General features: G+C 40.3%; 1 long non-coding RNA gene across 5 annotated transcripts; it reads left to right on the top strand.

Annotated features, from left to right (window-relative positions):
• The first annotated feature begins 171 nt into the window (after positions 1 to 171).
• On the top strand, positions 172 to 22268 carry LOC145109686 (uncharacterized). Of its 5 annotated transcripts, none has more exons than XR_013709143.1 (8): positions 172 to 522; positions 656 to 826; positions 914 to 972; positions 1068 to 1139; positions 1307 to 1388; positions 1704 to 1796; positions 2278 to 2355; positions 22109 to 22268. It is a non-coding gene; the product is annotated as an uncharacterized LOC145109686 (long non-coding RNA). The 5 variants fall into 5 exon arrangements; XR_013709142.1 differs by lacking the exon at positions 22109 to 22268 and adding an exon at positions 21464 to 21988; XR_013709141.1 differs by lacking the exon at positions 22109 to 22268 and adding an exon at positions 2488 to 3035.
• Positions 22269 to 23455: the final 1187 nt, after the last annotated feature.

The raw sequence follows: 23455 nt of genomic DNA, 5'->3' as shown, positions 1-23455 counted from the left end.
ATCGGTGTCAGAGGCTAGCCAAACCAGCTCTTTTTTGGCTGGCTGGTTTGGAGCCGATGGGTCGGCGGCTGGTTGATGGTGGCTGATTTCTTTCTTTGGCTGCTCAATGGCACTGTGATCGGCTTGATTTATACGTGTTATTTCCTCAGTGAACCCACCGCCTATGCACACTGTCTTTTGATACGTCTTGATCTCTTCCTCTTCCCTACCTGCGTTTCTCACTCCTCTTTTCTATCCAATGTTTCTCTCATGGTTTCTACAAACACCGATTCCATATTAAATCCACTCTTCCATTGCTTCTTCCGATCATAATTCTTCTTCTTCACCCCCTTACCGGCTTAAACTTTTACCATCGGCTTCTGGCTCACGTTCTTATCTGTATCTGTTTTTTCTCCCACGCGATCTTTCACCCTTTCTTCATGTCATTTTCGATCTACCGAGGAGTAGACCCCTTCGGGCGCAGTGCAATTGTTGATTTCTCCGACTTTGAGTCCGTCAAAGTAGAAATACACAGTGCAATTGGTGAGTTTTTTGAACTTCTGCTCCTTCCTATGAGATTTTGAGAGGATTCAATATGCCCCTGTATTTCGCCGCTATCGTCCTCCATGTTTTTCTTTTGCTTCTTGTTTATTTTTTGTGTTTCTTTTTAAATCAGGCGATGTTATTCAACGATGTGCCTTAGGGTTGATGATAATGATCGACAAAAGGGAGGGGGATGGTCCTCGATTTCCGTTACGGATGCATGATGACCAGCGATGAATTGGGGAGGAACAAAATCAATTTCTTAGATATAGACTCCTCAACCTTTCATAGCCAATTCTAAAAGGTAATATTTTTCTCCTTTTAATCATAGTATATTTAATACTTAATTCTGTTATACAAGATCTACCAATTGACTTTCTTATCAAAACAGCCCAAGAGACAATTTGGAAGGTCAAAATCTTCGTTTTGAGATTGCAAGAACAGCCGCAAGTAAATTCTTTCATTTCATCTTTACTTTTTACTTGTGTGTCGAAACATTCATCTTATTTTGACCATTAAAGCCATATTAATATCGTCATTCGCAGGTTAAACGATGATTTTTTCTCTTACCTCAAGCTTGAATTAGACAACTTCAATTTGTTGTATTAGAAACTGAGGTATGATTTTTTCTTACCCTGTTCTTACTGACTTTACTATTACTATTGCAGATTCTGAATATGATAAAAAATGACCTTATGAAAATCATAAATATTATATGTGAACATAAGAGATTAGCATTTCCATCTATTGCTCTGCTTATGTTTATGGTTTCCATTCCTGAAAGTTCTTCTTAGGTTTCGTGATTGGCTGAATTCAAGAAATTGGAGAGACTGGACCTCACCTTTACCAATTTGTCGTCTCTTGAGGTAAAGCTATACTCATCTATTTTGACCTACATGCCAACACCTTGGATTTTTGAAATCCTAAAATTAATTTTGAATTTTTATATTTCCTAATGAAAGTTAAATTCATCTACATTAAAACGCACAAGGAGTCCTACAATTTGTTGAAATTGTGGCGCCTGATAACATTATAATTATTTTTGTTGTCAATCATGAACATGAAAGATACCAGTTCAATCTCAGAATGCATATTTGTTTATTTTTTATTTTTATATTGCCTTTTTTTTATAAGAATGATAAACATCACGTAATGTGGGTTTCATGTGATTGATAAACCAGGGGCTGAAACAATGTGTGAACCCGAAGTGGTTATCAGTTAAGCGGAACAAGATCTGAAGCTTAAAAGGGATAGAAGGGTGTGTTTGTCTTACGGTGAGTTGCATTTGTTTCAATTTTCTGTCATGAAGATTATGATTCACAAAGAAAAAAAGTACCCCATTGACATACTACTGTGCTATGGTACCCTATGTTCTTGCACAACTCATATAACTCATCCCTTTATATATATATATATATATATATATATATATATATATATATATATATATATATATATATATATATATATATCCACAATTACAAGCTTGCTTCAATTGAATGGAAATGGAATTTGAGATTCCATTCCATGACATGTTTGGTTGCCGAATGGACAAAATATAATTTTATTGTCATTTTTCATATTCCATGCTTGGTGGATTTCACCCTTCCTTGAGACTTGAGACGATGGAAGGAATTCATTTCCATTCTTGGATTGTTATTTAAAGATTGTAATGCATTTTTCCGATTTAATTTTATGTGGATATGATCCTATTTTAAAATCCACCTGATTTTTGCTTCTGTGCCCTACCTGCAGTCCTTTCAAGGAATCCAATTTCTAAAATTGGTGAAAGTCTAGGCAAGGCTAACTCAATCACAAAACATCTGGAAACAGGTATGTGGCAATGTTTGGTTTTATGGTTTAAAGTCGAAAAGTAATTTCCCTTAATTTTTTTAGATTTGTTTGTATGGCAGACAAAAAATAACTAGTGTGTGATGCTTATATTTACAATGATAATTGACGTAGGAAACTTGAGGTTGTTAGAGTGGATCCCGCAATTATGGCCATATGTATTGCTGTTACAATTTCAATTGCAGTCAAATCAACAGCTGTAGAGATATTTTTGTACGTTCATTAGCCGACATCCAAAAATGTGAAACTTAGATTTGAGCCTAAGGATAAATACACAGAATGTCATTCCGGAATCAACCTAAGGCTTCCAACCCCCGCAAAGCGGGGGAACCTTCACTAGTTTAAATTAAAATATTTAGCTTTGTAGTTAATCATTCACGAGATAAATGCCATGTGCCTAAGAAAGCATTCATCATGAAGACAATAAGATTTTAACTTCTTTTTCTTTTGAACGGCAAATAAAAAAATTAAATGTATACAAAAACAGCCAGCTGCAAAGTACAAAGATTACAAAGAATAAAAATAACACACCAAGAAGAAACTATTGAAAGGATTGCACAACATAGATGCATCAGGAGGGAACCAACAACAACAAACCAAAAATACCAATGCATTATAGCGACTCTCAGAATTAACAATGCACATTGGATCTCCCACAGAAAAATAAATGAAAAATAAAGAATGAAATCAACACCATAAAGCAAAAAAAAAAAAAAATCCATCAATCCAGGTCGAAATGAAAATTCTTTAACCAAAGTCGGATGCCCACCAGAACAGACTTTAAAAACCCAACATCCCAGGGCAAAATAGTAAAAAACAACATAAATACACCTTTTTATAAACTTCATCATCAAAACACCAACATATGATATTTATAAGAGTTTCCATAGGCACACAACATAAATACACCTTTTTATAAACATCATCATCAAAACACCAACATATGATATTTATAAGAGCTTCCATAGGCACAGATGATCATAACCAAGAACACCAACCCAACGATACCATAGCTTTTGACCAGCACCCAAAAAGAGAACATTGTTAAAGGAAACACATAACATAACGTTAAAGTTAAACAATTTTGCATTTTAGTATAAGTCTAGATTTTAATGCATGCAAATTGCATTTCAATTAAACATCAATCATAAACATATCTTTAACCTTTTCTGTTAACCAATACCTTTTACCACAACAAGAAGAAGACCAAGTGATTCCAGTACATTCATTGTACATTCATTGTACATTCATTGTGAACCTACATCTTAATAACAACAATAATTGAAAATCATAAATCATAAATGCCCAAAATTCTTTTAATATCTAAGCATCATAATTTGATGCGAGAAACCCTTTCCGGCCCGTGTTTTTTGGGCTACAAAATTTGAATGCCATTTTGGGTTTAGTGATTTATTGTTTAAGCCAAAAAAATTGGCTTAGTTTTACCTATTTCCTCTTCTTCTATTATCCTTATCACTCCTATAACGTTAAAAAAAAACTGATGAACATTATGAAAATAGTTTGTCAAAATTGAAGGATAAAATGGTCATTTAGTCTTATTCAGAAGGTTTATTTAGTCTAGAAAAGAATTTATCCCTCATTAAACACGACCCATTTTTTCATTAGATTGTCCATTCCAATCCTTCATAATTCCATTCCATCCGATCAAAGATTAACAAAAATTTCAATATGAATAGCTATTGGATTTATATAGAAATTTTTTACCTCCACATAGCCCAAAGTAGACTCAGGTTCGTATAAATATTTGATCTGACTCAGGTTTTCTTCTCTAGTGTCTATAAGTTCTCTTTTAAAACATTTTACACTGGCAAGCCAATAAATTCTTTTTCTATAATGCATCTTTAAACAAAGAATTGTATAAAAAAAATTAACATACACAAGGGTTTGGAATTATTTTTTCAAAAAGAATGTGAAAGGATGATATATATATTACCTTGTTCATGGGTGTGCTGACAAGGGTGTTAAAAAAATGAGTTCACCAGCAATTAGTGGAGGGTAAATGAGAATACAGCAGATTCTATTATGCTTCCATACAAAATTTCTCATTTATTTTGAGAATGTCATGAAGATGTCCCTTGGAAAGAAATTAGGTTAAATTAGAGTTTGTGTAACATCCCGTTTGAAATAGAGTAATTAAATAATAAACCCGGAAATCCAAGATGTAAATTTATATTTTGTATTATTTTATAATAGCCCTAAAATCCATAATATTTAGTGGGGCGTTGGTTTCGGCGAGCCAAATGATATAATTTGGATTTTCGGGGGTTAAAGTGTATTTCTGGGATTTATTTTGTAAAGATTTTCAGAAGTCAGGGGGTGTTCGGTAATTATTGGAGTTAAATAGAAAGGATTTTGGAATGTTGAGGGTTAAATGGTAACTTATGGGGACTTGAGTTGTAATGAATTATTAAAGATGGGGGTTATATCGTAATTTAGGGAGTTGATTCGAAAGAAAGAGATAAGGAGGGGCTGAAAGTATATTTATGAACAAAGATCTCATGCGATCGGGTATAAACCCGTCACTTTCTCCAAACTAAACCCTAAACCTAATATATCTTGCAGTCGCCACCTTTTATATGGACCTCTCAACCGCCGCCGCCTAGTCGAGTTCGATCATCACCACTGCAACCTTGTTGTCGAATGCTGTAGGTAACCGGAGGACCGCCGAGGACTGTGGAACATGCGGTGTTCATCGTGAGTGGGTTGTGAGCCACTGAAGAAGCACTGAAACGACCATCGTCCCCGTCTCACTGCCCATGAAGGTGAGGAGTCGTGAACCGATGTGAATCCGTCGAGAAGATCGGAGGTTCGGGTTGCATGCCGTTGTTGTTCGCTATGGTTCCCGCCTATTCTCTTCCCCCGTTCCTCTTGTTGCTATGCCACAGTCTCGATCACCGCCGCCGCTCCAACGACAGCTCCATCCCGTAGTCACCCTCCGACCGCTGCACGCCACCAGGTGGGTGGTCGTGTTCATTTTTTTAGCATATGTTGACGTGGGTTGGTGTTAAGATCGATTTGTGTATGTGCATGGGTTTTCTTGGCTGAACTTCACGAGAAAAGCCACCACCACCACCGTGAGGTGGTGGCTGTCACTTCCAACCACCGCCTGCCACCACAAGGGTGGCTTTTATGTGTGTGTGTGTGTGTTATTTGTGTGTGTGTTCATTTGGATATTGCTTTGTATGTACATTGTATGGTCGAATTATTTTAGGAAAACAACCCGTCACCGCCATGAGGTGGTGGTTGCCACCTCACGCCGCCATTCTGCCGCCACCAACCGCCACCTTGGGTGGCTATGTGCTGTTGTGTGTGTGATTGTTATTTTAGGATGCTTAGAAATATGTAGCCAAAAATCATAACCACCACCACGTGGTGGTGACTGCCGCCGTGAGCCGCCATTGCAACCACTACCCGAGGTGGTAGTGGGTGGTGCCTGCCTTATTTAACCCTAATTGACCTAATGAAGCCCTAATTGACCTACAAACCTAACCATTTGACTAATGGGCACGCGATTGGGTTGGAAACCCTAATTACGGTTTATAAAACCCTAATTTTTAGATTTGTTGGCTTGGACTTATCGGGACCGGCGTTTTAGGCTATTGGAATTGAATTATGAATTACACCCGATTACACTGTATGATTTATCTAGTAAGATGATGGACATAATGGATTAAGTCCTTAATGGGTTAAGTAAGAACACTTAACCCTAATCGTCATTTTATGTTAAAACCCTAATTTTGCTTGGGCCTTAAGTTGGGCCTTTTGTTGGGCTTTGGTGATTGGGCTATTGATGGGCCATCCAAGAACAAGTATATAGACTAGAATATTTGGATTGAGCCTTAGGGTAAGGCCCATTGGATAGGCTTGGGCCCAATTTCCATAATTGGGCCTTGATGATTATGAGATATTGGACCATTGGAATGCCAAGTGTTTGGACTAGAATAAATGGTTGGGCCTTAAGGTAAGACCATGTGAGGAGTTTGGGCCCAATTTGGAAAATTGGGCCATATGTTGGGCTTTAGTCTATTGTTTGACTTTTTGGGCCTTTGGAGTGTGAGCTTGGGCCTTGGGCTTGAATCTAGCTAGGTTGGGGGTAAAGTAGTCTTTTATTCCAAGCATGAACTTATGGTTATGTGTTGGAACCCAATTATTAATTGGGTGTTGTTTTGATGTTGACAGTTCGGGAATCTGTCATCCAGCAGCTAGAGTTTATCCGCGAGACTTCAACAGTGTGGGGTGATTTGTCCTAACTATACTAACAAGGTTGAAGGCACCAATGCAGGCCCTTTTCGGATTTGTATCCGGGTTTAGTGATGTGTTAGGTCGGTATCCTGGTATATAGGATGATGTTGTGTTAGTGACCTGTTAGGTCGGTATCCTGGTATATAGGATGATGTTATGATTAGTGATCTGTTAGATCGGTCTGGCTGTTTGTATATGCTAGCATTTGATATTTATGTGTTAATTGTATGATTGGGGATGGGTTGAGGCGGTCTCTGCTTCGTGCTCTAGGCCAACAAACCCACGACGGCCCGGATAGACTGCAGACCCGGTAAGGGCATACTAATCGGACCGGAGGCCCAACGAGCGGTCCGGATAGGCTGAAGGCCCGCGAGGCGGTCCAGACGTGTCGATGGCTTGGAGAGCGGTCCAGATAGGTTGATGGCCCTGCGAGGCGGTCCAGTCAGGCTGATGGCTCAATATGCATGCTTTTTGTTTGCTATGATATGGCTATGTTTGTATGTCGTTGGTATTTTGGGGGAACTCACCAAGCTTCGGGCTTACAGTTTTGGATTTTGTTTCAGGTACTTCAGATGATCGCGGGAAGGGAAAGGCGTGATCGTGCACCACCTCAAATTTTATGATTTTGATTTCTGGGATACTCTGATATGAAACTATTTTAAAAACATTTTTGTAATAAATAATGGTTTTTGAATGCTTGAAAAAGTTTTAAATTTTCATGAATTTTATGGATGTTACAAGTTGGTATTAGACCCTTGGTTTGAGTGAACTGGAGGAACACTCATGTGAATCCAGTCTCAAACTAAGGAAAAGATTTTCAAATGGTTTTCAAAATACTAAAGGAGGATGCGAAGTGTACGATCAGCCGGAGCCAGTAAGTGGACCCCAAAGTACTATACGGTTATTTGATATTATGATGTTAGAACAACATGCTAGTGGTAGGCTAGGGATCTTCAGGAATTGCATGGTAGAATTGTCTGATTATATGATGCCTTAGTTCCTATAGAGTTCTCTTGTTGAGATGATTTGTGACTCTTTCGCGTGTGAACTGACTATTAAATGGATACGTTAAGTCACATGCCGCATGGTTTAAAGGATCTTAGGCTGAGAGATTTGATCCTGCTGCGCAGCTCTTGTCTGAGTCCAACTGTTGTGGGATTGAATCTTTTACCCTAAGTTGTTTAAACGGTGGGGTATGTGATTGTACTCATGCGATAGTCATCTGTCACCAATGGAGGGTCGTGTGGTAAGCGTGGTATGGATGAGTCGTATGGGGTCAGCCGGCCAGCAGCGTTATTGGACGGGTTAGAGGAGGTTTCCTTGGTTGAGGGCGGTTCATAGCGGGTCGGCATGAGGATGGATTAGCCACTCTTGAGAGAGTGAGGGCAGGGCGAAAATGCGCGTAAGGTGCTGGGATTCTGAGATCGAGGATTTGTTTGATTTTATTGCATCTTAGTGCTAGTCGGCTTCTCTGCTCGAATGTTGCTTGCTTGTGCTTTGTGGGACCCATGTTGATGAGAGCTAACCATCGATTGAATACATTAAAATTACATGCTATGAGGGTTAAATAATCTTAGGATAAAGGACTTGGACCTATTGTGCAGCTCTCGTCTGAGTCCAACCGCGGTAGGTCTGGGTCCTTTAGCCGAAGGATTATTTAATCCTAGTTGCATGTAATTGTATTTGTGAGGTGGTTAGCTGGTGTCGGTAGGGGTTCTTCAGCAGCTGATGGCAGAGGAGGTGTTGTGAGTCCTAGGATAGCCTAGGGAGTATTTAGTGCAGTTGTTTCGCTAAGGAGCAGGTTTCAGAAGTATTTTGTGACTAGGACTTAGAGGACCTGAGATAATTCTTCAGGAAAGTATGGATAGGTGTGGAAGGTAGTATTGAGCCCATACTACTGAAAGTACAGGATCCATACTCGAATCCAGGAAGATATCGGGGATTCTAAGGGCTAGTCAGGGAAGGTAGCATGGTTGGATGCCATGGTTCGCGGCAGTGGTTCTATTCATGTTGATCTTTTGGTTGAGGCTGCTCAGACATGAGGATGGTCCTGGTATTTGGTGTGAGCCCAGTGGCGTTATCGTTTTGGTTGTTTGGTGCAGACCTAGTGAGTCTTGATTTGAGGCTTCGGGGGTTTTGCTCGAGGCCGGGATGCGATTCGCAGGACTCGAGAAGGGAGTGATGATTATGATCAGCTTGAGTTTGCAGCTGAAAGTAGAATGGTTGATTGATGGATTGGAATGTCGTTTTTTAGGGCATTGCCCTTTCAGTTTTCCGAGTTCGAGGGAGTGAGCAGGCATGTGATCCCAGGGTTAGGGTGTATTCTAGCTCGGGGTCAGTTGGTCGCAAGGGTTGGCGATAGTATTTCAGCGCTGATGAGCGTGGGTGGGTCGATGTGGCATGAGTATCTTGTGAGGCATATGCGATTACCGTCCCTACCCATAGGAGCTAAGATCCGATTCGCCTTAGATCTCTTGTATCGGGCAGCAAGGATTGATTGTGCAATCTATTGCACTATCGGGATTGGAGACTATGTCTTGGGAGTAGTTGTAGCCTGGTTTAGGGCAGAGGTTGTTTCAGCTACTGCAGTTCAGCCGTGGATGATTGAGCTGGTGAGTGTGTCAGGGTGCGAGATCCTAAATGATATGATTTCTACGGCCCGAGAGCGGGAAATTGATTTGGAGCACATTGGGAAGAGGGGATTAGATCAGATGCTTATATTTGAGGGTCCCAAGAGGGGACCCAAGACTTGTGAACAGCGTTTGAGAGGCCAGCAAGGCCAGATTCAGTACAGCACTTGCGGAAAACCGCACGATAAAGTTTTCCGTTCCAAGGGTTTGGGTAAGTGTGTCTCTGGGTTTGTTACCCTGCTTGTGTTGGGTTATATCTTCAAGTGACGACATATGCCATGTGCATGCCGTGAATTATTAATGGTTTACGAAAGGTCATTTCTCTAGTTGCGGGTTGGGAGTGTTCAGTATTAACTTGGTTTATGGTCGAGATCGGTTCAGGGGTATTATGTGGGAGGTCTGCAGACAGGGTCTCACAGGATGGTTATTCAGCATTGACAAAATTCAGTAGTTTTAGTTACCGTTATTGATTGTCGGATGAAAGCGCCAAGGGAAGTGGCTCGTTAGTGAGGTATTTGTGGGAGCATTTGTCTTTTGGTCTTCAAGAACTGAGTGTGGTATCATTTCAGGCATTAGAGACTGTCAGTTTCACTGGGATTCAGGAGGTGTTAATCTGTTCTTTAGGAGTTATACGGTCTGTGGGTATTGGCTAGTGATGGAGCACTAGTTGGTAGGCACTAGTTGTCATCGAGTCGATCATTGTAAGGTAAGAAGGATTGGGAATCCTTGATATTCTCTGTGCCTTGAGAATTTAGTCGATTCAAAGTGGGGGAGAATCGTTCCTGGATTCGGAAGCAAGAGTGGTTTCGAAACTGGGATAAGTTTTGCATCCTTGTCAGGAAGACAGACGGCCCAAGCGGCTCTATGGATTGAGGATAGTGTGAGTTGGAATTCAGTAAAACTCCACAGCATGTGAATCGCGTCTTCTCGGTGCTTGGTAGCAGATTTTGGGGAATCAGTTTGGGGCTCCAGTCATGAATTGAGTTCAGTGCGGGTGTTCGGTCGAGTGTGTGCTCGACTCTGAGGGTATTTGGATTGATAGATTGAGGGTAAGACATAGGGTTGCGAATCTGGTGAGGTGAAAGTGTTGTAAGACTAAGGGGGAGCCGTAGCATTCACTAGTAGTCAGTTGGGGTGAAAGTGTTGTAAGACTACGGGGAGCCGTAGCATTCACTAGTAGTTAGATAGTGTGGAAAGTGTTGTAAGACTGCGGGGGAGACGTAGCATTCACAAGCGGCTAGATAGTATGGGAAGTGCAAAACGACTACATGGTAGCCGTGGCATTCACGGATTCGATCAGATGACTTAGGCCAGGGTGGGCCAGTTCGCAAGGTTGTAAGTAGATCACAACATAATTGGAATCAAGAAACGGTAGGTCGAAGGAAACCAGGCATGATGTAAGACTACAATTATTCTGGTAGCATTCACCTTTTGTGTCGGATTCAGTGGTGACAGGTTGTCAGCCTATCATGATCGGATGGATCAAAGGATTGAAGGAACCATGAGTGGTGTTATAGATAGGGTAGTTATTGTCAGACGATGTCTCCTTTGGAGGTCGCGTGGGACTGTTGCGTGTGTTTTTGGTCCAACAATCGTTTATATGTCTGATGTTTCGAGTAGTTGACAGATAAGGTGAGATCAAAGAGGTCTCGGCTGCTTTCGAAAAGCAGCAAGTGGTAGCAAGAAGAGTCGAAGTGAGTTCAGTGACTTGGGATTCATGCGTGGAGTTGCTCGTATTCGGGGTATACACTAAGTTGTTCGCAGTTAGGTTAAATAATCTCAGAGTGGTTGATTTGACCCTGTTGTGCAGCTCTCGTCTGATTCTAACCGTTGCAGGGATAAGTCTCCTACTCGAAGGATTAGCCGAGCTTCTGTCAAGTACAAGTGTTCTGCAGGGATATTTGGTCTATGACTCTGTTTTCTAGTAGGAACCTTAAGCTATCAGAAGTTGAGTAGCCAGTTGGGAGATAAGTACAGTGAACTCGACAATGATTCGGTGTGGGCGGTCTGTCAGGGAGACAGACCATCTCGAGGCTTTAGGTTGCAGATTGAGTAAATGTGATCATGTTGCAAGGAATTCATTTCATCTTCGGGTTTTAGAACCCTGCGGGGTTGGTTTTGGTTTCCTTGGAAAGGCTATGGTATGCTCGGGACTGTGGCCATGTTGCTCAGGCTGTTTGGCATGTCGGGGTTGGTAAGGAATAATTTCGAGGACAAAATCTAATTTAAGTGGGGGAGAGTTGTAACACCCCATTTGAAATAGAGTAATTAAATTATAAACCCGGTAATCCAAGATGTAAATGTATATTTTATATTATTTTATAATAGCCCTCAAATCCATAATATTTAGTGTGACGTTGGTTTCGGGGAGCCAAATGATATATTTTGGATTTTCGAGGGTTAAAGTGTATTTCCAGGATTTATTTTTTAAAGATTTTCAGAAGTCAGGGGGTGTTTGGTAACTATTGGACTTAAATAGAAAGGATTTTGGAATGTTGAGGGTTAAATGGTAACTTCTGGGACTTGAGTTGTAATGAATTATTAAATATGGTGGTTATATGGTAATTTATGGAGTTGATTCGAAAGAAAGAGATAAGGAGGGGCTGAAAGTGTATTTGTGAACAAAGATCTCATGTGATCGGGTATAAACCCGTCACCTTCTCTAAACTAAACCCTAAACCTAATATATCTTGCAGCCGCCACCTTCCATATGGACCTCTCAGCCGCCGCCGCCTAGTCGACTTCGATCACCACCACTACAACATTGTTGTTGGATGTCGTGGGTAACTGGAGGACCACCGAGGACTGTGGAACATGCGGTGTTCGTCGTGAGTTGATCGTGAGCAACCGAAGAAGCACTGGAACGACCATCGTCCCCGTCTCACAACCGGCGAAGGTGAGGAGTTGCGAACCGACGTGAGTCAGTCGAGAAGATCGGAGGTTCGAGGTTGCAAATGTCATTGTTGTTCGCTATGGTTCTCGCCTATTCTCTTCCCCCGTTCCTCCTGTTGCAATGCCTCAGTCGTGATCACCGCCGACGCTCCAGCGACAGCTCCATCCCGTAGTTACCCTCCAACCGCTGCACGCCACCAGGTGGGTGGTTGTGTTCGTTTTGTTTTTAACATATGTTTACGTGGGTTGCTGTTAAGATCGCGTTATGTATGTTCATGGGTTTGCTTGGCCGAACTTCACGAGAAAAGCCACCACCACCACTGTGAGGTGGTGGCTGCCACCTCCAACCACCGCCTGCCACCACAAGGTTGGCTAGGTGTGATGGGTTATGAGCATTCTAACACCCCTAAGTGTACATGCAACCCTAGAAAACTTTGGATCTATGTTTGTCTAAAATACATGCAAAATATGATTTCCAAGGTTCATAATCCTATCTAGCATACATGGGGAACTTTTAACATAAAAGATGGCTAGAATTACATACCTTGTAGTTGATTTGATTCCTTGAAAACCTTGAGAGCCTACCACCCCAAGTGTGATGCCTCAAATGTTTCACACAACACCAAATGCTTTGGAATAACTTTGAGAGAATATCTAACACTTGTAAAATCGGCCTAGCCCTCTTCTTTTCTTAGTGTAGCCGATTTTAGATGATATCATGTTCTTTATATAGTGTGTTACACTTAGGGTTACACCATGTAAACCCTAATGTAACATGGCTCTTCATTTCCATGACCCATGGGTTTAAACCTCCATGGAGCATCCATGGAGCATCCTATGGGTCTTAGCCCAACTTGATAATCCATGGAGCCTTTAGCCCACTATACAAGTTATGGATGATTTAAATAATCAACCCATATATTTAATTAGTCATCTTTTGACCACTTAATTAATTCTAAATTAATTCTTGATCAATACTAATTAAATAATGTTATTAATATATTAGAACTTATAATATATTAATAAACCACAAGTGTTATTTCTCTCATTTAGTCTATCCAAATGCATGATGCCATGCAACCCAAATGGACCATGCCGGGTCGGGTCAAGTACATACCAGAAATAGTTATGGACTTAGACACCTTATCTAATAGTCTCCCACTTGGATAAGTCTAATAACTATAACTTCAAGTATGACTTCAGGAACCGATCATCAATCGTAGCTCTTTCAAGGTCTCTCGGAACTAAGAAGATGATGATACGCCATTTAAGATAAGTGATCATATAATCCTCTGTTCTAGATATCAGCCGGACAAATACATGGAACAATGTCTTACTTATTGTCCAGCAGTTTGTTTCCCGATTTCCGATTTGTTTGACAAAGAACTTAATTGAACACATCAACTTAGTTCTGACCGGGCCCGGTACATAGGTCAAAACAAAATCATCGAGGGGCCCAGATATCGCTTCTAATCCAAGAAGGAACATATAAACTTCAACTCATATGCTTGTTCTACTACTTGTTGAATCACACACAAAAGTACGTTTTATAACATCGAGTTACCAATGCGGTTTCGTACGATTAATGCATAACCAACTCATAGGCAACAATTCATATCTCTAGGTTTGAAGACTTATATGATATTACCGTCTCACGATCACTCGAGATAAATTCCATGAAGTGATACCAGTGAGCGTGGGTTGAATCCAATGCTCAGAACTTATGAGCACTCATGAGCGTTGTAGCCATGTCCAACAACTTAGACCTCTGCAACCAACTCATGACAGTCTTGATTCATACCTACTTCCAACATATGACCGACTGTGGAGAATTCGAATAATATGATATGCCAAACATAATTATTCTGGAAGTCAAAACATGCAAAAGAAATATAGTAAACGATTGACAAAAGATAGCAACACTTTACTCATAAATGAACACACCTTTTATTCATCATCAAATGTCAATTACACTTTAAAATTTTCAAAATTATCTAACTACTAAAACTAATATCATCCTTCAGCCCTATGCTCCAAGCATGCTGTAGATGCTTAACCCGACTCAGTCCCTTCGTGAGGGGATCTGCTGGGTTCTCATCCGATGATACCCTCTTTGCCATGAGGAGTACTTCTTTTATTCGATGTCTGATGAAATGGTATTTTCTGTCGATGTGTCTGGATCTCCCGTGATCCCTTGGTTCCTTTGCTAAGGCAACTGCACTTTCACTATCACAGAAAATTTCCATTGGCTCCTTTATAGCTGGAACAACTCCAAGGTCTCCAATGAAGTTCTTCAGCCATATCGCCTCCTTTGCTGCCTCGCTTGCTGCTATATACTCTGATTCCCAAGTTGAATCAGCTACTGTCTCCTGCTTGGAACTCTTCCAAGTGATTGCTCCTCCGTTTAAGGTAAAGACCTAGCCTGACTGAGCGTGGAAATTATCCCTATCAGTCTGAAAGCTAGCATCACTATACCCTACAACTCTCAAGTCATCACTCCCACCGAGGGTAAGGACCCAGTCCTTAGTCCTCCGCAGGTACTTGAGGATATTCTTTACCGCAGTCCAGCGAGCCTTGCCAGGGTTCCCCTGATATCTGCTGACCATGCTCAAGGCAAAGGCCACATCAGGACGAGTGCAGGTCATAACATACATGATCGAGCCTACTGCATAAGCATAAGGTACTCGACTCATTTCTGTTATCTCAGCCTCAGTACTCGGGCTCTGAGTTTTACTCAGTCTGGCGTTACTCTAGATGGGTAACTCTCCTTTCTTGGAGTCCTGCATGCCGAATCTCTTCAACACCTTATCCAAGTAAGTACTCTGACTAAGTCCAATTAGTCTTTTACTTCGGTCTCTCAAGATCCTTATCCCTAGAATATAGGCAGCTTCTCCTAGGTCCTTCATAGAGAAACACTTCCCAAGCCAGGACTTAACTTCCTGCAGAGTTGGGATGTCATTTCCTATGAGTAGTATGTCATCCACATACAATACCAAAAAGCTAACTATACTCCCACTAGCCTTGACATAGACACAAGATTCATCTTCACTCCTCGAAAAGCCAAACTCTTTGACTTTCTCATCGAAGCAAAGATTCCATCTGCGAGGTGCCTGTTTCAATCCATAAATGGATTTCTCGAGCTTACACACTCTATTAGGGTATTATGTACTGACAAAACCTTCTGGCTAACTCATGTAAACATCCTCAGCCAAGCTTCCATTAAGGAAGACGGTTTTGACATCCATTTGCCATATTTCATAATGATGAAATGCAGCGATGGCTAACAGAACCCTAATGGACTTAATCTTTGCAACTGGTGAAAAGGTCTCATCATAATCAACTCCCGGAGTTTGAGAGAAGCCCTTTGCAACCAGTCGCGCTTTATATGTGTGTACATTACCATCCATGTCGGTCTTCTTCTTGAAGATCCACTTGCACCCAACTGTCTTACGACCTGGTACATTGTCAACCAAGTTCCAAACTTGATTGTCATACATGGACTGTATCTCGCTGTCCATTGCCTCTTTCCATTTAGCAGACTCGAGGCCTGCCATGGCTTCCGCGTAGCTGTTAGGTTCATCCAGACTTACCAATGTCTCATCACTGATAAGTTTCTCACCTTCCGCAGTAATATGGAAACCATAGTAGTGCTCAGGTGCATTCCTAACCCTTGTGGAACGCCTCAGAGTTACAGACTTGTCCATTGGCTCAACAGGAGTTTCCTGCTCAGGTTGAGTGCTAGGGTTTGAAGTTCCTTCACCACTTGACTCTTGAATTTCTTCAAGTTCAATTTGCCTCCCACTGTTTCCTTGGCTTATGAACTCTCTCTCTCTCTCTATCTCTCTCTCTCTCTCTCTCTCGAAAGACACCCCTCCTTGCTACAAAGACCACATTGTCACTAGGTCTGTAGAAGAGGTAACCAAAGGATTTTTGTGGGTAGCCGATGAAAATACACCTCTCACTTCGAGGTTCGAGCTTATCATGAGTCTCGCGTCTCACGAAAGCCTCGCAACCCCAAATCTTGATGTGGTCTAGTTTTGGAACTTTATCAGTCCACATCTCATGAGGAGTTTTGACAACTTTCTTTGTAGGGACCAGATTAAGGATATGGGTTGCAGTCTCTAAGGCATACCCCCAAAATGAGATTGGTAGCGAAGCTCGACTCATCATGGAACGAACAATATCCAACTAGGTTCGATTGCGCCTCTCAGCCACACCATTAAGCTGTGGTGTCCTGGGAGGTGTCAATTGTGAGATAATCCCACATTCCTTAAGATAGTCGAGGAACTCTGTACTAAGATACTCACCACGACGATCGGATCGAAGCATCTTAATGTTCCTGCCCAATTGATTCTCGACTTCCTGTTTAAACTCTTTAAACCTTTCAAAAGTCTCTGACTTATGCTTGATTAAATAGACATATCCATATCTACTATAATCATCAGTAAAAGTCAAGTAAAAACGATTAGCATCCCTTGTGGCAGATTTGAAGGGTCCACACACATCCGTGTGTACTAGATCCAACAAACCTTCACCCCTAGCACAAGAACCAGTGAATGGTGACTTTGTCATTTTTCCAAGTAAGCATGATTCACAACAATCATCTGACTTTAGGTCAAATGACTCCAAGACTCCATCCTTTTGGAGTTGGCCTATGCGTTTCTTGCTCACATGTCCAAGACGACAATGCCATAATGATGCTTTATCCAAGTTATTATTATAAGAAGAATTAATACACAACACATTATTTCCTAGATTATCTACAACAGATACAACTTCATACACACCATCACAAGGTAATGCTTTAAAATAAAGAACATTATTAAAGAAAGCATTTATTCCACCAATTTCATTATCAAAAGAAAAGGTAAACCCTTGTTTATACAAAGCATGAAAGGAAATAATATTTCTTGCCATTTCTGGCGAATAACAACATTTATTCAAATCTAAAGTAAACCAACTACTTAGCAACAAAGAATAAACTCCAATCTTGGTGACAGGTGAAGCTTTCCTATTCCCCATGATCAAGTTTATCTTTCCATGCTCCACATTCTCACTTCTTCTTAGTCCCTACAAATCAGAACATATATGAATACCACAACCAGTATCAAGGACCCAAGACTTAGAATAGGGTGAGTTATTAGATAGAATAGTGTAAGTACCTGCATGGTTGGGTCTGACTTTCCCATCCTTCACAAGTTCCGCTTCCAATGCGACTTTTCATGGCAATAGAAGCATTCAGCCTTGGTACCTCTTTTGGGTCAGAAGAAGGAGTGACGAAACCTTTCTTGCTTCCACTTGAAGAGGAGGCATCAAGGGTCTTACCCTTGGTACCCTTCGAAGAGCACTTCCTCTTCTTCCCTCTACCTTTCCTGATTGCCAGGACAGGGGCGGAGTTTGGAGTAGGAGTAGGAGTGTTAACAACCGACTTACCTTTAAGACCTGTTTCTGCGGTCTTTAGGAGTCCTTGAAGTTTGCTGAGTGTGACTTCTTCCTTATTCGTGTGGTATGTCATGTGGAATTGATCGTAACACGAGGGTAAGGAGTGCAAAATAATATCTATTGCAAGCTCCTCGGGGAAGTTCACCTTAAACTTCAGCAAACGATCCACATACCTTTGCATTTTCTGCATGTGGCTCGTGACGGATTCTCCATCCTTCATCCTGGTTGTTATCATGGAGGAGATTATTTCATACCGCTCTTGACGAACACTCTGATGGTATCTTTCCATCATATCTTGGTGCATCTCAAAAGGGTAGTAGTCCTCATAGGACTTCTGGAGTTCAGCTGTCATGGTGGCCATCATGATGCAGGCCACTTTGGTGGCATCTCTTTCATGAGTCTGGAAGTCAGCGATCTCCTGGGGAGTAGCAGTGGACTCATCGATCTCCTTTAGCTCCTTATCGAGGACATATTCCTTGTCCTCGTAGGGAGTCACCATCCTGATGTTTCGGATCCAATCCATAAAGTTGGAACCATCGAAGATGACCCTCCCACATAGGTTCATGAGGGAAAAGGAGCCAGTAGGGTTTGAGCCAGAAGCAGTGCTGTTGGAAGACATCTGAAAAAGAAGAGAACAAGTTTAGTTTAGATATAAAGATTGTCCTTAATAAAACACCCAAATGTAATATTAAGGCTAGGATCCAATCACAATATATCATAACTTAGAAGAGGTATGCCGTAATCTAAGCTATAACATATTTGAAAGGTAGGTGAATGACGATTCACCAATTTCCACCAAAAACCGAAATATAAATTATTAGGTTTTAATTGGTTCTTAGAAATTCCTAGATTCTTTTGAGATTCAATGAACTTTTCAAAGGCATGTTTCAATCTCGAGTGCGCCCTCCAAGTTTTGTGACTGGGATACCGAGGATCACAAAACGAGGTGTGAAGTAACCATGCAAATTACTTGGTATCCTTAAAGTTTATCACTCAATCGATGTGCCGGTTAACCACACGCGCTCCACCGACCTATAATAAACCTTAAGTCACCCTTTACCTACCTTGTTAAGTCCAAGTTAGTGTGCCGGTTAACCACACACGCTCCAATAACGACATAAACAAAGTGTAAAGTGTAATTTCATGGATTAGCACCTTATTCACATTTTCCTAAAGTAACTAAGATTGAGAATTTAATAAAACATTTAGTTACTTTATAATATTCATCATACTTTTAATGAGAATTTTATAAGTCCTTGTCCTACCCGTTCGGCTAACGACCCTCCACCGATCAAGGAAGCGGTGGGTGAGAGTGGACACCCATTAAGCTGCCATTTTATAGGCAGCAACCTTATACCCCCCTTATAGACCGGCTTCGTGAATGAGGCCTACTAATTGGAAGACGACTTGCTCTTATACATATATATATATATATATATATATATATATATATATATATATATATATATATATATATATATATATATTATCTTATAATATTATAAAGTATAAGTGTTGATTTTTAACTTTTAAAAATCTAGGGGTTGGAACTAAAGTTTATTAAGTGACTTTACATGTTCCAAAACTTGAGGGCAAGTTTTGTAACTTTACAAAACCTTTCAAATTCATAACTTATGAGTTATTAAAATGAAGACTCTTCATTTTATAACTTATGTGTTCTTTTAATGGTTTCTAACACAAAGAGACTTTTGGTTATCCATAACTTGAGGACAACTTATGGACTCCATTAAAACACATAAAGATCATGAATTAAACATTTAAACAAGTAATTCCTATGATCTATCAAAAACTCATAAGAACATGAATATTCATATCAAAGTTTCAAGAACATATGAACACATATAATCATGAAATTTTGATATTAGCCATTGAAAATGGATTAGAACAACCATTACACCAACTAAAACAAGTTTTAAAACACCAAAACAGTTTAGGGTAATGTTTCTAGTCCCTTTCCAGCAGCAAAAATCAAAATTCTGCACTCTGCCTGACCAACTCGTCGAGTGCACGAACTGACTCGCCGAGTTGGTTGAATTTGTGCTTGGACTCGTCGAGTCCCCCATGGACTCGGCGAGTCCCCTGTGCAGACAGCAAGAAATTCGACTTTTTTCCACTATTTTGCATCAAGTATTAACAAACAAGCCTAGGCTCTGATACCACTGATGTGTTATGAGCATTCTAACACCCCTAAGTGTACATGCAACCCTAGAAAACCTTGGATCTATGTTTGTCTAAAATACATGCAAAATATGATTTCCAAGGTTCATAATCCTATCTAGAATACATGGGGAACTTTTAACATAAAAGATGGCTAGAATTACATACCTTGTAGTTGATTTGATTCCTTGAAAACCTTGAGAGCCTAGCACCCCAAGTGTGATGCCTCAAATGTTTCACACTACACCAAATGCTTTGGAATAACTTTGAGAGAATATGTAACACTTGTAAAATCGGCCTAGCCCTCTTCTTTTCTTAGTGTAGCCAATTTTAGATGATATCATGTTCTTTATATAGTGTGTTACACTTAGGGTTACACCATATAAACCCTAATATAACATGGCTCTTCATTTCCATGACCCATGGGTTTAAACATCCATGGAGCATCCTATGGGTCTTAGCCCAACTTAATAATCCATGGAGCCATTAGCCCACTATACAAGTTATGGATGATGTACATAATCAACCCATATATTTAATTAGTCATCTTTTGACCACTTAATTAATTCTAAATTAATTATTGATCAATACTAATTAAATAATATTATTAATATATTAGAACTTATAATATATTAATAAACCACAAGTGTTATTTCTCTCATTTAGTCTATCCAAATGCATGATGCCATGCAATCCAAATGGATCATGCCGGGTCGGGTCAAGTACATACCAGAAATAGTTATGGACTTAGACACCTTATCCAACAAGGGGTGTGTGTGTGTGTGTTCATTTGGATATTGCTTTGTATGTACATTGTATGGCTGGATTATTCTAGGAAAATAACCCGTCACCGCCGTGAGGTGGTGGTTGCCACCTCACGCCACCATTCAGTCACCACCTTGGGTGGCTGTGTGCTTTTGTGTGTGTGATTGTTATTTTGGGATGCTTGGACATATGTAGCCAAAAATCATAACCACCACCTCGTGGTGGTGGCCACCGCCATGAGCCGCCATTGACCACCACTACCCGAGGTGGTAGTGGGTGGTGCCCGACTTATTTGACCCTAATTGACCTAATGAAGCCCTAATTGACCTAAAAACCTAACCATATGACTAATGGGCACGCGATTGGGTTGTAAACCCTAATTAGGGTTTAGAAAACCCTAATTTTTGGATTTGTTGTTTTGGACTTATTGGGACCCACATTTTGGGCCATTGGAATTGCGTTATGAATTACACCCGATCATACCGTATGATATATCTAGTAAGATGATGGACGTAATGGATTAAGTCCTTAATGGGTTAAGTAAGAACACTTAACCCTAATCGTCATTTTATGTGAAAACCCTAATTTTGTTTGGGCCTTAAGTTGGGCCTTTTACGGGGCTTTGGTGATTGGGCTATTGATGGGCCATCCAATAACAAGTATATGGACTAGAATATTTGGATTGGGCTTTAGGATAAGGCACATTAGAAAGGCTTGGGCCCAATTTGGAAAATTAGGCCATAGGTGGGCCATAACTGGGCCATGATCATTATGAGATATTGGACCATTGGAGTGTGAGCTTGCGCCTTAGGCTTGAATAAAGCTAGGTTGGGGGTAAAGTAGTCTTTTACCCCAAGCATGGACTTATGGTTATGTGTTGGAACCCAATTATTAATTGGGTGTCGTTTTGATGTTGACAGTTCGGGAATCTATCATCCAGCAGCTAGAGTTTATCCGCGGGACTTCAGCAGTGTCAGGTGAGTTGTCCTGACTATACTAACAGGGTCGAAGGCACCAATGCTGGCCCTTTTCGGATTTGTATCCGAGTTTATTGCATGTTGATATGTTTAGTGACCTGTTAGGTTGGTATCCTGGTATATAGGATGATGTTGTGTTAGTGACCTGTTAGGTCGGTATCCTGGTATATAGGATGATGCTATGATTAGTGATCTGCTAGATCAGTCTGACTGTTTGTATATGTTAGCATTTGATATTTATGTGTTGATTGTATGATTGGGGATGGGTAGAGGTGGAATCTGCTTTGTGCTCTAGGCCAACATACCCAGGGCGGCCCAGATAGACTGTAGACCCGGTAAGGGCATACTAGTCGGACCGGAGGCCTGGCGTGCGGTCCGGATAGGCTGAAGGCCTGCGAGGCGGTCCAGATGTGCTGATGGCTCGGAGAGCAGTCCAGATAGGCTGATGCCCTACAAGGCGGTCCAGTCAGGCTGATGGCTCAATATGCATGTTGTTTGTTTGCTATGATATGGCTATGTTTGTATGGCGTTGGTATATTGGGGGGACACACATAATCTTCGGGCTTACAGTTTTGGATTTTGTTTCAGGTACTTCAGATGATCGCAGGAAGGCGAAGGCGTGATCATGCACCTCCTCACATTTTATGATTTTGATTTCTGGGATACTCTGATATGAAATTATTTTGAAAACATTTTTGTAATAAATAATGGTTTTTGAATGCTTGAAAAAGTTTTAAATTTTCATGAATTTTATGGATGTTACAGTTTGTCCCTAACCTTTACCCAATAATTCAACCCTTTAGCCAATAATTCAAACAACGAAGGAGCAAATTTTTGGTAGAAAGACCTTGTAATGATAAGAAAGATAGAACAGAAAAAATAAAATAAAATACCATGAATTAAGAACCTTAATAAGAAGAATTCGCGAACCATAAATTCTCAAAGTGAATCCATCATTGTTAACATCTGTATGTGGTTAAACCAATTGATGAGACCAGAATCCTAAGACGACCATATAACCGAACCACCGCCTACCTCCTTTAATAGAGGAATGTGGAGAAGAAATCAGAATTCGAGAAAGAGGGAGATAGGGCTGCGATAAAGTACCGAGAACGAAGGAAAAATTGTGACCTTACAATTTGTTTGTTTTAACGACGGTTTCATGTCATCGGGACCAAACTTCTTCAAATTACTTAGACCTGCAACAATAAATCAAATCAAATTATGAGCAATAGAACACAAACGAAGAACTCCCCATCCAGGTGTTCGAGAGAGAGAGAAAGGAAGAAGATATGTATGTGATTTCTTTCGATTACGTCCCTGATTTTGTAGGATCGTGGTTTTGAAAAATTAAGAAGATATATTGGGATTAAGTTTCATTAGCAGAGAAAATTTAAGCGTAAATAAAGGAGTTAATAGGTTAAACCGATAATTAAACTGGGTATCTTCTTTATGCAGATGATATTTAGTCAATCAATTTGTTGCAAAATTAACGCGATTGATTATGAATATCGTTGACTAATTTGAAGTTTAGAAGGGTAGTTTAGTAATTGCAGTTGAGGGAAGTGAGCGAGAAAATAAGTTCCGGAGTGGCTGAGTAAATGCCACGTGGTGAAAATGGTTTTATTGATTAGATTAGAGGATTGGGTTTAGTTTGACTGCAATATGAAAATTTCAAACAAAAAAAAATAACAAATACAGAAAACAATTTATATTTATAACTTTAGGATGATACAAAACCCTGCCCCTAAATAACTCTGTTAAAATCAAAAGTAAAAGATAAATATTTTATTTATTTCATTTTAATAATAACAATTTGAAATATATATCACAAAGTATAAATATCTTTCTAATTTATTTCTTTATTTTTATTATTCCTTTCTATTATATCTTTAAGCATAGCTTGAAGATCCCGAATATGTGGGGGTTTGTTTG

The sequence above is a fragment of the Lactuca virosa genome, chromosome 4 (assembly GCF_052849685.1).
Source record: "Lactuca virosa cultivar CGN04683 chromosome 4, Lactuca_virosa_CGN04683_v6, whole genome shotgun sequence".
In the NCBI taxonomy this organism is placed as follows: domain Eukaryota; kingdom Viridiplantae; phylum Streptophyta; class Magnoliopsida; order Asterales; family Asteraceae; genus Lactuca; species Lactuca virosa.
This window is presented reverse-complemented; position numbering and strand designations above follow the sequence as displayed.